This window comes from Limanda limanda, chromosome 16, assembly GCF_963576545.1.
Source record: "Limanda limanda chromosome 16, fLimLim1.1, whole genome shotgun sequence".
NCBI lineage: Eukaryota > Metazoa > Chordata > Actinopteri > Pleuronectiformes > Pleuronectidae > Limanda > Limanda limanda.
Window position 1 is genome coordinate 15,944,648 of NC_083651.1, and position 18,470 is coordinate 15,963,117.

The following is an 18,470-nucleotide window of genomic DNA, read 5'->3' on the forward strand; positions in this document are numbered from 1 at the left end:
TCGGTGCATCCGTGCTCTCGCACTGTGTCTTTGTTTGTGGATTTCTCAACTGCAGCCACAGTGTCTGGGGCGCGACTGATTTAAATACCATCCCATCTCATTAACATGCACAGATAGAGCTGCGAGGGCCAATTACATTCATCTTGTCATGTGGCTGGGCTTCCAAGTCGTTAATATTTTATGGCAACACGCTCCCCCAGCTGCAGCAGCAACACACCAGTGCTCTTACATTATTCCACAGCTCAGGACACGGGATCAGAAGCATCCCCCTGAATACACACTCTCTTCTAGGTCATGACAATATAAGCATGAAAAATGAATGGAGGGGGGAAAAACTGGTGGAAATCCACATATAGATATGCCACGTTGATAACTGATTATTATCAGATGACAAAAGCTTTAAAAAAGAAGGACACAGAAGACAGATCTTATTTCATTTATTACAATAGTGCACGTAGTAAACCTAATGAGTCAAAAATGGGAAGATTTGAGAAATGTGGAGGCTCTAATTTAAAAAGACTTCTTGATGCAACTATAATTCTCAACGCACCAGTAAGATGATAAATTAATAAAGGTGTACGTGCAGAGTGCACATGCAATACCATTCTGTTGTTTTATTTGAAATTATCAAAACAAAGAAGATTTATCGTCAAAGTCATAGTGAAAATTTGCCTTTAAAAACTTTTAATCTTGTGGTGGCGATCAAGCTACAAAAAAGGCCACTTGAGGGACTTGAAGGCTTTTCCAACTCGTGGTGATGCAAAGACGAGGTCGGCCATGAATGTACGATTCCTAGTTCCTTCCCCTGCTCACCGGTGACGCCCCTTTATCGACAAATCATCACCTGCCTATGCCCACTCGTGCGTATTCACACATACACCCACACACTACACAAAAGAAAATCAACATTGGCTACCACAAACCCGATTGGCGATTTTACAATATGAATAAAAACGACCCAACCACATCAAGAGGGGAATAAATAATTACCTAAAATCAATTCATAAAAATATGAGCCTCTACATTTCCATGCCAACTGGGTGACTGTGCTGGTGTTGATTTTGTGATTTGAATGAAACATTCAAAAGAGCTATGGACTTCGTGCTGTGATGGTTATTTTGTCAATAACTCCCCATGTGATTGGTTTTATTCGGGTTTTACTTTGTTCACTCAGTTTAGTCCTGCAGACATGGAGCAATCCTGCAACACTGGCAAAGTGGTTTCCATAGAAAGAATCCCTCAAGCAACGCACTTATAGAGGAGTCGCTATCTGAATCCCTGCTGATCCACTCTAGCATTTTAGGTTGTTTTAATGGTTTTTATATGTATGTTTTCTCAGCACACATTGCACCCTCTGGTAACACCTTAGGTCAGCACATTAGCTCTCCTCTGAGTGCGTGCATTGCTTTTCTGCTACTGGTGTGCAGATGAATGTAATGATCAGTTTATTAGTTCAGAGGTTGAACATAATAAACACTTGATACTATTAAGCAATGTCATCTGTGTTAACATGTATGTAAAGGATTTAAATGAACACAGTAAAAGTAAGTAAAGAAGTAGTAGATAGTAAAAACCCTTTCAATGAAAAAGGCTGTTGAATTGGCTTCAGACAGTCACCAACACATTCCTACTGATGATGTAAACCTTCAAAAACAGCTCACATTTATAATTTAACTTTTTAAATGGTCAGGTCATTTCTTAAAACAGCTGGGCAGTGTAGTTTTGAGCACACATGGCTATAGGACAGGAGGAAGGACTGCATTTGTCGTTAACTACTTTCAACTGGGGTTTAATACAAGTATTACATAGTTACAGCAAAATGATGCATGTGACTTTGAGTATAAATAAACTACAGTATTTACCATAATGAATGATTATGTCACTCAGTGCAACAGGGTCTCAATTTCAGTAGTTTTCTGACAAGAGAAACAGCACCTTTGAGATATGGAGGGACAAAGTGTCAGCATCAGTTTGAACTAAAGTCTGACAAATGGAAGCAAATCTTTGAAGACATCTGGTTTCAAATAGACAGATCGCACGTTCTTACTCAGTCAAATTCTCTTCACATCACATTTCCCTTTTGATGTAAACAGGGAGTCAATACAAAGATAAGAATTACACATCTTAGAACTGTTTCTCTCTCTTTCCTTTTCTATTTGCAACCAACGCGGCAGCATTTCAGTTATATGCTTGGTAAATAGAGCCAAATCCAAGTACAATAATCCAGGAAAAATCTATGAGCAGGCTCCTGTAATTCCTTTAATGACTTCTCTAATGAAAGTGACCAGTCTTCAGAACAGTGGCTCCAGCTTTGTGCCTGCACTGTACGGAGTGAGGATGGCCCGGGGAGACAAGCTCAACACATTTCTGACTGGTAACAGCAGCCTACACTGACTCGCCTCCTGGCTCTGTGGCGATACGCAACAAGATTGATGTGTGTTCCTGACAAATGGCCTGGACGGCCATCTATATGGAGAGACGCTGCTTGGCAGTGTGAGGGGGAAGAGTCACTTAGCAGAACAATTTCCTCACACAGCATGGCCCTTTTGCTTCATCTTGCCTGCAGAAATTATATTCTGAGAAATTGCCTCGCTTTCCAAACTGTAAGATTCTTTACCTTATTGTGTCACTGGTCTGACAACAACATCAGGGGAGAAACACAGATCTGTCCCTTTGAGTTCTATTATATACAATGATATACTCAGCACTGTTGCCATTGACTAATATTATGTAGTAGTGTTTAAGACTTACAATATTTTAATATACGTTTGAATGAGAAATCGACTCTTTATGTAATTCCTCAAATTATTCTCTTATAAGGTTATGTTTTTGTCAGTGTCTGTCTGTTTGTGAACAAGCTTAAACCAGACAACGGGACATATTATAACAAAACGTGATGGAAGGACTTTATTATGGATCAAGAAAGAAGCCATTTGATTTTGGTGCAGATCCAGATCAGGGGATGGATGCTGTAGTTTTTTTTTTTTTATTTTCTCTAAAATTGTGAGATAAAGTGTTTTTCAACATTTAGGTTGATTTCTCAGGGAATAATTCATGGAGGGATTGAGTGAGCAATCTGGAAAAGATCCAAATAAAAATTAAAATTGGTTTCACAAGAGGACTGTTAGTGATGAATCTAGTTCTTCCGAATAAATTAAGCTTAAAAATGATATATTTAGTCTTCTTCCTCTTTTATTAATTACCTAGTTTGATGACCAACACAAATACGTATATGATGCAGCTAAAAACAAGGGGTACCTTCTTACCAGACCAAAAAAGTTGGGTTTAACTCTATTGTCATAAAATCCTTTTTAAGCATGTTTAACTATTAATAACTCACTTTCACATACTTTCACAATCAGTGGGCTGTGATTTCTCTCTCGTGACATCGTTCTTCAAAACATACTCAGGTACAAATAAAAAAAAACACGAAATAAAGAGTAATAACACTGAAATCTTGTGAACATTACTCATGTCTCTTATCTGTTGTGTCGTAGCAGGGCATTCCTCATATCTCATTTCTCAAACAGCCAGAATTACTAAAGCGTGAGGTGCGCGCCGCTCCACACTTTGCATATCAACCATCTTCCTGCTGACAAATGTTGGCTTTAATAAAAACCACGGAGCGGAGACGGGACCGAGAGAGAAGCCCACCAGGACGGGACCGCGTGGAGCTCAGACAATTTACCCGGAAATGAAAAAGTAGAATTGTCTACGGGAAATATCAAAATCATCATAATCATTTGTCAAAGCGGGATCTGTATCTTCTCCACAGCTCAAACTGTGAATCTGCCGCAACTAAAACTCAGCGTTGGTTCAGAACTTTTCACATTACGCTCTTGTTCCAAACACACAGTTCAGTGTTCATTAAACAGATATATGCATCGTCTGCTGCTGCTGCTGCTTCTGCACTCATTACTTTTCCAACCAGAGCTGAGAGGCAACAACCAACTCCTTTTTCTCATCATTATAAATGCAGATCAATATTGCATTGCCCTTGTTTGTCATTATTAAACAGTAGCAAAAAGCCATTATTCTTAAGAAAGAGCCTGGCTATCGAGCACACAACCAGCTGTTTATTATAGTGTCCTTATGGTTTGCATACTGCAGGAAACCGTCTTCATTATTTTATCAGGTTCCGATTGCAGCATTGGCAGGACGGGAGCACTTGGTATGTGGCTAACGACACAGTCGCACGCAGGCTTCTTCAGGATGTCGTGTGAAAAGTTGACATATTAACCCCATGTGTGTCCTCAAAGTTTTCACGCCTGTGATTCAGTGTTTTCCGTGCAAACTTTTGTGGAGGCGTGAAACTTTATTTTTTTACCATTAATCCAGCCACAAACTGCATCTTCTAATGAAACTTTGAAATCTCACAGATAGACAGATTTCTTTCTGTCAAAAACAATGACATGAAGACCAATGTTTACTTCCAGTGTTTCCACAGATTTTGCTGATGTGTTCTGCTTTTATCGTTTGTCGGAAATGATAGAAAACATCAGTATTTGCTTTTTCTTGAAGATAAATACCACTCTGATATCTCTGTATGAAGCTTTATGTTTTAAGAAGGTACATCCTTCTGTGGAATATCAATAAGGGAACACAATATGACCTGAAGAACTGTCGAAAGTTTACCCAGCCTCTCACCCAATATCGCTTGGATTGGATCCAGCTTCCCCCGCAACCCTCAAAGGCTGAGCAGTTTAGATGACAGACGGACGGATGGATGGAATATGACCTGGAGGCTATGAGACTAGAGTTTAGCGGCTCATTAAAAATAGAAGTCCCAATACAGGAAAGTATCCATGGATGACTCAGTTACAACTCAGACACACTGATGAGGACTTGCTGTGCAACTAGCCCTGTATCGTACAAGTGGGTTACTTCTAATTTCATCACTCCGCTTGATTTTCTTTTAGGGAATAATGCGCTGAGTATATGGTGCAAGAGTCATCTGTGTTAGATTTAGAGGTTAAGGTTCTAGGGCTGCTCAAAGAACAATACCTATCACTACTAGCAGGATGACAGCATGTTGATTAAAAGATTATTTATAGAAATAAAACATTTGAAAGTCACAAATAAGAGTAAATTATCCCAAAAAAAGAAGGTGTTAACAGGACTGGAGCCAGACTGCTTTAGAAAGGACATACGATTTTACCCTTTAGAGATGTGTCTATATTTAGTGTGTGACGCACAGACGATAAACAGTTTAAAATATTTCAAACGGAGAGGACGGTGCTTTATGATGTTAATCAACGCAAAATATAATTAAATCAGGGAGGAGGCAAAGTGGGTGAAATTTAATTTCTGTATTAATTATAGCCAGATATCATCAAGCTTGGCTCAGTGTCCCGACGCCTCCAGAGCACAGCGAGTCGAGGGAAGACCCCATGATGAGAGAGAAAATATAATTCCCAACAACTCCCTCCTGCTGTCGTCCCACTCCCACTGAGCCGAGGAAACTGAGCGGCCTATTAGAGGGCACCGTGGCAGGCAGGTCGGATCTTCAAAAGGGAGCGAGTATGTCTTCTTTTGCAGCATGCAGTGTATAAATCCTCTCATTAGTGTACAACCCATAGGGAAATGTGGCTTTTGTAGAACTGGTATTCACTGAAGCGTAAAAAAGTTGAAGTTCTGCCAATGTATGAGGACCACAATTATGTATTATGATTTGTTTTAACGTATAAAGGAGGTCTGGAACAAAACTAACACTGGGTAATTGCACTTACCAGAAAAATCCCTGAACAACAACGCTAGCTATTCTCATTTCCCATCCTCCGGTGGCCAGTTATATTGTCTGCAAGCTTCAGTAAAATATTCTAAACGGGATGCATTGTTCCTGCTCGTTCTCCAATATGTCAGGCACAGGAGAGACGATTGTTGTGGCCCGCCTTTAATTGCTCCATCTGTACTGCGTCCCGTCGGGATGTTGCCACCTCACAGGCTTCCCCACATCGGCTGAGCAGAGAAGTTCCGCACGGACCCCACTGCAGCAGTGCACTTCATTAAAGAGAAGAGTGCACTATACGAGGAGCCCTGTGCTTCAGCTGGAGCTCGCTGCTTGCATAATCAGACATCTCGAGCAGATGAAGCATGGTGCAACGTGCTGGAGCCGACTGCTACATTTACTTAAAGGACGTTTCCATCACTGCTGTGTCATCTGGAATCTGTAGCTTGATACCTTTGCTCCATTCCAAACCAATTAGCACTTGATGGTCTGCGTGAAGGTGGTTTCCACTCCACTGAAAGCCAATCTCAATAGTCAATACATCTCCAGCCAGCAGATCTTTGAGTTTAAGTGCCAGGAGATTCAGAGTGAAACTCTCAACCAAGCATTCGCAACTATAAATACTTTGTATAAAAATAGCTAAACCCAATGTATGTATTTGTACTTCTCATGTATTTCATTATTTTGAAAATCAATAGATCAAATTAGTGGTGGTACTGCTAAATATAAAGAACAGGTTCACATTTTCTAAGTCTCTAAAAACACGTACCTACAGACAGATTTCAATTGCAGTTATTGGTCCTCTTGTTCATACGGGCTATTAATAGATGACCTACAAATGTGCTTCCATTGGAAGTGATGGAGATGAAAATCCACAGTCTCAGGTGCAAAAATACAGTTCAAATTTATCAGAAGTTAACCTGGGACTTTAAGAGTCTGAATCAGTCAAAGCAAGTGGATATCATTCTCAATGACAGTCTTGTTAGCAAAGAACCCCCTCGGTTTGTTTCTCTGTGCAGAACACCTTAATTTGCCGAAGCTTCATATTAGACTCTGATAAACTTTGGATTTTGTCCCTCATCACTTAAATTTGAAGTCCATTAGTGATAAGACACCAAACAATTATCAAAGACAGAATTGAAAAACGTATCTTTTACGAAATGTCCACAGACTAAAGTTGTTTACTGTATTTATAATGGTCTGTGGTTATTTGTATACGAGTGTGTTTTATCGTCTGCATAGGCCAAAGCCAATATTAAGTTATACAAACAGATAGACTTCCAGCTACACCAGTAACTGAGTAAATGCTGATGATATGTCACAGGTTTGAGATCTTTCTGAATTAATGAAAAGGTCACAGTTAATGTGTCTCTTGTTCATTAAGGGGGGAACACCTGTGGGATCCATTAATTTTAATGTTCAAATATATTTTATGTGTTAGAATGGTAGATTACCTGTATTATAAGTTACACTTTTCTAGTCTTGATAATAAGTTATTCACAGTCCAGTGTTAGCATTTACCAATTCACGCAAATACGCAATTTTAGGTTCAGTATTCTGCCTAAGTCCACTTCAACACGCAGACTGGAAGAACCGGGAATCGAACCACCAACACATTGGTTAGAGGATGACCCACTCTACCCCCCAAGGAAAGAAGAAACACAGAAGAACAAGTCAGATTCATGGATCAAGACAAAATCAGTCAGTTACACAAATTCACACATCTGCACAAAGAAAGGAAAAGGAAGCAAAGGAACAAAATAACACAGAACTCTAAAGAACAAAATACCAGTTGGTACAAAGTCCAAGAGTTCAAGATTTTAGTAAAACTATGTAATTTACCATTGACTTAGGTGGTGATGTTCTTCATACAAGATCCAAAGTCATTGGTATCATGTGTTAGGATATATCAGCTGATACATTGTTATTGAATTACTGACACTCAAATATTGATATCAGTATTGTAATGGAAGTTTTCTGGAAGCTGTTGAAGGAGAACTCAGGCAGCAGCTGATGTCTTACGCAGAAGAGTTTAATGTAGACTTGATGCATCAAGGAGACCAGAAGTTGGAACAATATACACACAACGAGTAACATGAGCAATTGTCTCCCCCAAGTCTAAAGATGTCTCTCACAGCATCCCATATATGTCCCTCTACTTGTGTCAGCCATTATACTGTAACAGCACATCCATGAATGGCTCGAATTGCTGTCACTCTCTATATTACATGAAGGTGTTTGCATCCTATTGGATAGTTAAGCCTAAAGTATGCATTCCTAAATCATATTGTGTCCTTACGTCTTGCCACTGGTAAAATACGCAATAGAGTTGAAGTTGGTGCGTCTCTGTCTGGAGCCTCTGAGTTAGATATGAAAGTCCCTCAGCGTAGACACTACAATGTACTGCTGGTTGGGCCTTTATCTATAACCTGTCCTTGGGTACTGCTAAGAGAGAGAAGGGAGTATCTGTGGAATTAGACAGGCACTATTCTCCTGCACAGATAAAATGTCTAATATACAATAAACATAATATATAGTGGCATATACAGTAATGTGGGAGGATGGTCCAAAATTCCTCTTCAAGTATCTGACTCAGAAATCAGTGGAGCCTCAGTGCATATGTAAGAGGACATGGTGGATGATGAGGATGTTGAGCGGTTGACCATTTACAGAGTGGGATGTATTTTAGGGAGGGTACAGGTCTCCCTGCTCCTTTTCATCAAATGTATCTTACATTGTTTTAGATCATGCTTTTCATTTTGTGTAAAACTATATATACTATATGGCTGAATAATGAATGAATGACCATCTTCCACCAACAAAAACGAGGTGAACTGTGCACTCGTTATCCTCTGAGCTGTCTTACTGTACCATCTTTCTCCAAATACATATTTAGAGCAAACATCGATGGCTGCTGTGGCAACGACTTGATTATCACAGCGTTTTGACAGGATGAATGTATTATAACAGGCAATTAGGGTGTCACCAGTGTTTGCTGGGAGATGGATGACGCTTTGATGATCATGATGAAAGGCTATATATTGACCCACGATGAACTGTCGTCCCGCTTATCTGACAAATATTCCTGCAGCTGTTAGCCCTGCTGGTCTTGCTGTTGGAAAGGTGAGTCTTTCTTTTTTTTTGGGGGAGAAACAACATATGTAACAAGTGATCTTTTTTTTTTAGCAGCGTGAGTCAAGTACGGTTAGGTCATAATTTGTTAAATATATAAAACAAACAAAGAAGGCAAAAAAGGCAATGAGGCCTCCCTGAGGAAACCAAAAGGAGTTTTCAACATGCATCCTGATTGGCTGCAGACACACACACCCATGTGTTCCTTCAAGGGGGAAACTATTTCCTCCAGGCTCTCCCCATATAAGTACAGCATGTCTCCCCCTGACTTTATTTACAGTCAAAAACTCTTAAGCGTGTGCATTAGCGCCGGAGATTTATCACTCAAGCCTGTTTCATTTGAGAGGCGCTGTAACTCTCCGTCTCTGTGCTCTGTAATAAGTGCAGAAAAATGTGCGCTAATGTAGCGGTCGCAGGAGTTTCAATGAAATCCGCTCTAATCTGGACGTCTGCATGACGGCGTGGAGGGGAAGTGCAGAGTAATGGCACTGGTAATTGGGAAAATAGGTCACTCGGGATATGAGGTGTTTGCAGGTGGAGTTAATGGAGGGATTGCTTTGGTTAAGGGCTAATATGAATCACGGGTAATGTGTTTTAAATACGGATGGCCGCGCTGTCACTTCAGTTCAAACGGCCCGGACTGATAGGTTTACACAACTCTCAGGATCGAGGTCATGGATTTTAACCAATCGTCCTCATGTCCTAATGGAAGGGTCCTTCACATCTAAAGCTTGTGTAGGAAATTAGATGAATCCAGGTACCTGGTTGTGCTTGCTTGTAAAAGAGAATATTTAGTGAGAGGGCCCAGCGTTTATCGCCGGCCCTGTGAGTTGTGGTTAATTAGTGTTTCCACAGGAAATCCCAGTATCCAGCTACAACCCCCCACCACAAACACACACTGATACAGAATCTCTCTCTAACACACACGCACACGATATTGAATGCAGCTGCATCTCCCAGAGGGGAAAAGGTAATTTGTCCAGCTCAGAAATAAGGGTCTCTACATTTCTCTCAGCAGGATGATGAAAAACATGAAACTGTGCTGCTAATGAAAAGAACACTCAGGATGTGTATTATTATTCCATCAGTCTCACCTAGTGAGCCCTGGCCCAGGTCCGAGCAACGGAGGAAGGGCCACGGCTTTTCCACCCGCTCCTCTCTGAGCGATCTCGCGGCATAGGCTGCCACTCGCAGATTTCCTCTTCATTCATTCCACAGGAATTTGGCTGCCATTTCCTGAGCAGGGGAGAAGGTTTGACTGGCTTCGTGCGGGGCCAAGCTGGTATTTATCTAACCACACACTGGGCTTGATTCATGTGAAACAAGCACGCCCTGTAAACAGTCTCATTACAGAACTCCAACACTTCATTACTCAACGGGCCAAGTCACTCGCCGGAGAGGGAGCCGGGGACGGTGCAAAAGCGCGGTTTTAGCCCGTTTGCCTCGATGCATCCAGAAGGGCACTGATGGATTTATCTCTGAGGTTATATGATCCAAACACGTGGCCTGATGTGACTGAATAATCTCTGGGAGAACACAGTTAAAAGTGGCTGCTGCATGACTCAGCCTCCATGCTGACAGCAGGATTTTACAGCACAGCACTTAGCTTGGTTATTACTTACAGGAAACCACGAAAGCAAAAGGCTATACTGAGTGAAAAGTGAGGATTAAACCCTTACCACAGGGTTCAGGGTATCGAAGGAGGGTGTTGGTCGGTGCAGAACTCAAGCACGTTGTAAGCTCAAAAATCCTCCCCTGCAGCGAAGCTAACCTTATATCCTCCTTTGCCTTCAGCTAGCAACGTCAACATGACAATTTGCAATACAACAAATCAATGTAATGCAATCTAAAACCTAATTGGATTTAATTGTGACAAAAACGGACATATTCATTTCTTCCTAACCACGTTACATTTATCACAGTGGGAATCACAAATTATTTCCTAATACCCTCTGTCATCTAATCTCTCGCATTGACACAACAGGAATCTGGGAGGGGAATCATTGCCCCTCTAAATCTATTTGTCGCACCACTCAAACTCACAGTGCTGCTCACCGTGGGTCACCTGTAATTTGTAATGTTAAATAAAGGGCAATTCATTTCCTGCTGGGCCGAAACAGTAAGACCAGACTAATACTGGAGCATCCACGGATTCAAATTCATTAGAGCTGCCCGGCTGCATCGAGCCATGGATATTACAGAAGTTGACGACACAATAGTTACAGCCAAACTCTTGATATGAAGGCAGGAGACATGGGCAATAAAGAGCAGAGAAATGAATGTGCATGATATCAGCCGAGTCTTACTGTAGGGTCATTATTCATTATTAATTATATTTATCACCATGGCTGTTCTCACTTCTGCATTCACAGATTTATACTTGGTGCATTTTTTACTATGACAATAGAAGCTTGTATATTGAAGTGAATGGATTAATCATTTGTAAAAAAGAGGGACAGTACCTTTGAACAACAAAGGAGGCAGACATGCTGGGAAATAAGTGAAGACTTTGTTAATGCCAGGTCCCAGTTACTTAAATAAGGACTTGAAGTGCATAAAGAGGCAGGCGGCAATTTTTAACCTCTGCCAAGATTTGTTTTATTTCCCCCCCGTCCGTTTGTTTGTATATGTGTGCGTTTGTGTACAAGATTAAACAAAAACATCCCAAAACATTACCATGAAACTTGGTGGAAAATGTGTTATGGGTTTCCAGGGTTCATGGGGACCCAGACATTTTAATGACTTTTTTACCCTGGCGAGATAAAGCGTTTTTCAAACTTTTAACGACTTTCACCCCTTTACAAGGGAATAATTCATGTATTTTGTATTATTTCAACTATACATACAGTATATTCTCCAGATTAACTGCTCTTTAAAAACAACTTCTAATCAACATTTCCATCTAAACTCTTCACTCTGAAATTTAGATCTATACAGTAAATAAAAAGAGCAGCTGTGTCTTTTTTCATGTAGTACAGTGCAGCAGCAATGTCTCTGAGCAGAGCTCTGGAGCATCTTTGAGGAATGAGTGTCCGGTAGGATCTGGCCATAGTGCAAGCCCTGCTGCAGAGCAGGGACTGTGTTGCTGTCTGGCTGTATTCACCTGAGCCAAACAAATGGTTGTGTCAAGCTATCTCTGTTCATATACCCCTCCAGTCCAGAAAGCTCAATTTTTCAGCTGGAAGCGGCTGGCAAACGACTATGGAGGGAGGTGCATGACCCTGATGACTTCAGTGGCACCGCATCCAACTGTGAGACAGAAATTGATTTTCAAAATACAGACCATGTGCTAGGAAAGAGTGGGGCGTTTCCCATGGGCTCTCTGATCTGATAAAGGACTATAAAATGTAGTTATTCCATATAACAAAACATCTTGGATACAATACACAGATATCCTGGTATTTTGATAGGCTTGCAGACGTGCTTTTGTATTAACACTAGATGTGACGATAACTGGTAATTGGTCTCACATTTCTACAAACATAATATTAATATTTGCTTTTTCCATGAAACTAAAACACTCAGAGTTTTAACAAACAAGGCAGAGTGCTCCTGATGTGAAACCTCTTAAACTCAGACAGACATTGACCCTTCACATGAGCGGGCGTAGATGTTGGCGTTAAAGCATGAGGCCATGCAGCAACACTTGCGCTTGCCAATGCAAACTACAGTGTTGCTTCTCTTAATGTAGCATAGAAATGACTATGACAGGCTCCATCGGTTCTTCTGATCTTTGAGAAAGGCTGCATTTATTGCAGAGTGTGTGTAAAGTGGCATGTAGAAGATTTTTTTTCCTGCGACCCCAGCTTTCTATTTGCATCTGGGATCACAGAGCTGTTTTCTGCCCTGTGTTTATGGTTCTTCTCCTGCCAAGAGGAGGGAAACAAGCAGAGGGATTGATACTGGAGGAGTACAAGCGGTCATGTGGTTATAAGCTCACTGGCAGTAAACACGTGTGAGGAAAAATTGCAATAATTATATAGTTTGTAAAGACGTCAGGGTTAATGTGTTGCTTTAATTGATTTGCTTGAGAAAAATGTGACAACTGACCCAGGATACTAAAAATGTATGAGGAAAAACATTTTGAGTCTTTAAGTTCTGAATTCCCAAATGATTTTAAATGAACATTAACACCGTTTTCAGAAGAGAAACACTCATAATGTGTAAGCAAATGAGGTGAAGATTTTCAGTCGACACCATACTCCTGCTGCAGTGTTTCCAGTCACATGCCTCTCTGCCCCGCCAGCAGAGGGAGCCGTTCCTGCAGCACCTCAGCTTCATTGTCATGTCCAGCCTCCTGTCTGGGCCCTGGCTGCTCAGCTTCCCTGACAGCCTTAAATCAACTAAATAGACTGAGAGAGAACATCTGCATTCCACAAGAGTCGTACGGTCGTCCTGCGGTCTTGTTAGATGTTTCATGGCACTTACGGAAACAGGGAAATCATTTAAGAAAGAAATGTTGAGTTTACGATTTAAATTGAGCATAATGGACACATTTTGTGGCGTTATTACAGAAACAAACAGATAGCATTCGTAAATGTGGAGAAGAACCTGCATGATTCATTAACAGCCATTACGTGATCACGTTCTCTATTTGCCTCCATGTACATATTCTTTATTATTAGTTGTAAAAATGCCCTATTCAAACATGACTTAATATTAATTGAAATAACTATTTAAGTGTTATCAAATTATAATTACTTGAAGAAGTCGTTCTATGAGAATTACAATGCGAAATAAAATGACACAAAAATTATAAATTGTGTATTTTCTTATAGTCTTTACTTTTAATAATCCTTTCTTTTGACATATGACAGTCAATGCAGCAGTTGATGCTTTCCAAGATGTAGGGGAGACTGCCACAGTCCAACCACAAGGTGGTGCTCTAAGAGGAGATTTGGAAAAGTCAACATCAATCTGAGAGGCGGATATTGCTTTTAAGTATGTATATATTATAGTCTTTCTCCTTTGTGTAAAACATGCTGCATGCAACCTGATATTGTGTGATTGGACCCATATGAGCCATGTTAGACTTTATAAGCGGGTTATTTATTTGATTTTAAGCGCAGCCCTTCTTCCTGCCTGCAGTAGTCCTCTCGGTGAGAACAAAGACAAGATGAGCAGCCTGCTGCAGGACTCATGTTTTCGCCTGATGAACGGCAACATTTACTGCTTCTAAAAAGGACAGGATACACAGAGCACAGGGAGCAAAGCAGTGAAACCGGGCTGGAATGGTGGCGGCGAACAATGCAGGGAGGGCGGTTGCCAGGTTTTATGGTCTGGGATCCTGCTCCCAACCCCCCACCACCACCAGGTCCCTCTTCCTTCCTGCGATATGTACTGTAGTTTACACACGAGCCACTATACTGTGAAGCACGTTTAAGGCAGAACAATGAAACAATGAGGTCGTGCGGAGCGGGTTGGCCGTGTACAGCAGGACAGAGCAACACTTGATGTGTGGTTTGTTGCACCTTCATGATGTCCTTCAATATTAATCACTCACCCCAGTAATTCAAACCTTGTAACCTAAAGGCTTGCCATTACATATTTGCCATTTTGATGCTGGTGTAGAATTAGGGCAAATAGGGTAAATCGAAATACAATGATAGGATAAGATAATCCTTTAGTAGTCCTAAAACAGGGACATTTTTACCAAAACAAAGAGGAAAGTCAAAAAGAGCATCTGTAAAGAAGGAAACAATATCAAAAGAAGGACATCCAAACCATTTTAAATAGAAGTTCAAAGAAAATGAGTCGTAAAAATCGTATCTAACATTTCCTGCTGGAATTTTTACTTCCGACTCCCTGTCTGGCAGATATAGTTCAGCCTTTATCACAAATACAAGATAATCATGAGAAGTTGTTTTGGGAATATTGTCTAACAAGAAGTTAAAGTTGGGAAAAGTAAAAAAAAACATGTTTTATGTGAATGTTCTGTCCGAAGCCAAAGAAAACTGCAGTGTTACAGATTTGTCCCTGTAAGTTAATGGTGACAGCAGCAGCTCTGATTTTCACCACTGCTCACAGACTGAGAACCAAGGTTGACCATGGCTTTTCATCCCACTCACAACACACACGCACGCACACGCACGCGCACGCGCACGCACACGCACACGCACACACACACACACACACACACACACACACACACACACACACACACACACACACACACACACACACACACACACACACACACAGGGTGCATGACAGGCCATGGAGGAACCTGTTTCTGACAGTGCCTTAACAGCTGGAACTGTGGTCATCCATCACCACTGGGTTTGATAATAGGACCAGCTCCCCGGTGGGTCATTGACACAGATGACAAACCTGTCTGAGGGGGTTATAGAACTGCCAATCCCTCCACACCGTGGAACTTACTCAAATGACATTCACCCAATCACAGGCCAAGGGCTAAATTGAACAACCCACTTTCACTTAAAGTATTAATACTGTTGCTTCTGATGGTATTTTCTAATAAAGCTAGGATGGAAAAACTACGCTGTTGTTTTTGGTTTCTGAACTTTCTTTTTCTACCTGCAGATACAACATTTAACGTGACTTAAGACTCATTGGACATTCGACTATAACTTCTGCACATTAACACTGCATGTCACTGCTGTGAATACTGTGCGATTCCCCCACAACAGACAACAATACATAGCCACACAGGCATTTACAACTCCAACTATATGACTGCAATAAAAAAGCACAGCAAATGAGGCATTCTGGGAGCCCCAAGCCAGATGTTGAGTGAGTGGTGTGCGTAATAAGGCTTAATGAAGGGTTGGAGTTACCAAAGTGTCCAGGGGAATGAGAGGGAATAAACACAACACATAAACAAGTCCTAAAAATTAAACCTGCCAAGCATGTTGCATGCAACCGGTCCAGACTACATAGAGATTTTTGTATACACATTTCTCTTTCTATGAAAAATCAATGACTAGCTCTTTTCCTTTAGGAGTATCCTAGCAGGCACACATTGACGTTGACATACACACCAATATTCTAACTATTTACCTGATTCTGAATATAACAATATTTTGATAATGGTGTTTACCTGATTTCTAAATAAAATATTTCATTCATATTCCAGTTTACATTTTACTGATCAAAGTCTGATTATGATTCGCATCATTACACCCACTATGTCATTATATCCAACGTTATTCTGCCAGATTTAAGTTTAGCTTTATTTCAGACTTGTAGGTATATATCAGTATAAAAGCAAAATAAAATATTCACAAAGTACAGCAAAAATATAGAATGTTATAATCACACTTTATAAGTATTCTACACAGGGATTACTGTCTTTGTTTCCAGTGTTTCCTAAAAACAAGATGAGTGCTTGGTATCGCATCAGTTATGGCCCATGTGTTTTGAATTTGTTAATCGAAACATAAAGTTATGCATGAAATTCCTGAATGCTGCTGTAATATTGCTGTAGCAACAATCATGTGGCTGGATCTTGTCCATCTTGGAAGCTTGAGGAAAATTCTGAATGCATCATTATCTGCCACCATTATCTGTTTTTCAGTTTTGCATAGCTTCACCATGTGTGCTGTGTTAATGTAGTACAGTAGGTTTTAAAACCTAAATATGAAAGAGTTGAATGTGCCATGGTACTGTGTATAACATTTGGGGTCTTTTCTTTCTAACTTTGCAAAAGCTACAGCTCCTTTCTATTTTTGTGATTAGGATTTCAACACGTCTAAATAATTTAACTAAGGTGACCCCACGTCTCAATTCGATAAGTAAGACTTTATTCGGGTTAAGGTTATAAGAAAATGCTTTTTACAGGTCAGTGTCTTTTTCAGATTATTGCGACTATATATCGGAATATTGGAGTTCATGTAAGCGTAACCCTCTAAACTCTCTGTAGGGTCTGACCAAGGACCACCATGTTATCCACAATGAAAGGAGGCTTCCTGAACTGGGAGCCTCTCTGGTTTACAACTTCCTTCTTGTGGTGACAATCCCGCCAAAATACGTGTCAGGTTGTTGAACAAGAGTGATGACGTCCTGTACAAGTGGGAAAGCTAAACTCCCTTTTTTTTATTTTAAATGCTGAATCGAAAACCAAAGCTTGTAGTGGCATTCTGCTCTCAGCACCAACTCCATTAAAAACACATAGCGCTCTACATGTGCAAATTTTCACCTTGCACGCTATAGCTCCGGCAAACGAGCTATTAATTGTTTTACTTGGCTCTGAGCGGAGGCTGATGCTGGACAAAGCTGCACATACTTGCCTGCAACCTCTTACAACTCAAGCAGGGGAAGTCACTCAGATAACATTTCCTTATCAAGTCTCTGTTGAAATGAAGTGTTTGATGTTTGTGCGCTGCAGAAAGGGCGGTTGTAGTAAATCCAGAGTGAAAGTTTCAGCATTTTTATTATCCCCTCATTTGACCGTACTAATGATGGTGCTGGGTAAATAGGAAGTGGTGCGTGAGGCCGGAGTGTTGGATTCACGTTGCCACGTCTTCAAAGACAGAGAGAGGAAACAGCTGCGTGGACTCTGTAGCAGGGAACAACACGACAAAATCTGACTCCAGGGCTGCCTTGGACTCACATGTTCCTCCTCTGCACAGCACTTACAAGTTGATAGTGAAAGGACATTGTTGTTCCTGAGAGCTCATAACAAGACAAGACAAATTAAGGAAAGGTTAAGAGACACTGGTTGCGGCGCAGAGGTCCACTCACTTAAAGTGATGCATTGCAAAATTGCTTTCCTATTGGGCAGAACATTTATTTTGTGTGACGGGTGCAGGCTTACTGTGTCAGCAAACAGGCTCAGGCTCTGTGTGTAGGTGTTAGCTATATTCACAAGTATTTTTCTTCCAGGAAGTTTTAATGGTTGTTCATTGCAGAGTTGTAAAATTTCTCGAGCATAGTGTGTCCATAAAGGGCAACTTTTCCAATTTCAAATATTATATTTAAGCGATAATCACACCTATTATGTCATGTCTAATTAATTTATATTATTCAGTTGATCCCTCAACTTTTTTACTTTCACAGTAACATGGTGCGGATATAATGCGACGGGCACAGAGCAGAGCAGATGACAGCAGCTATAAAAATAAAGAGCCAGAAGCATCTGATCGTGATGATTATGTTTCCATATTAAGTTATTTGTAAAATACAGTATTTAAGAAACAGAACTTGAGTATTAGTACGACAGAGCTACCTCAGACGTCATGAGCTTGACTGCTGAATAGTGAGCCAGTAATTTGATGTGCATAATCATGCTACAGCAGCCATGATATAAGAACTGATTTGCGAGTACTCGTGTTTGTGCCAGTTATATATGATACACAATTGTGTAACCACTAAAATAACAATACTCAACGTAGAAAGTTGTGAAAATATTTATGAAGACAGTTAAATTAATGATAAGCACATGTTTAGGTGTGTATATTATTCTTAATACTATGTTATTGATAGTATTGAATATTCATTATTTAGCTGTATGCTATGTTAAGTAAAAATGAACAAAACTCATTCAAGGTTAACATACTCATACACCCAGTGTACTATTATATTACAAATGGATATAAATAACGGATTTCTGGATCAGGGGATGGATCCAGGATTTTTTTCCACTTCCTTT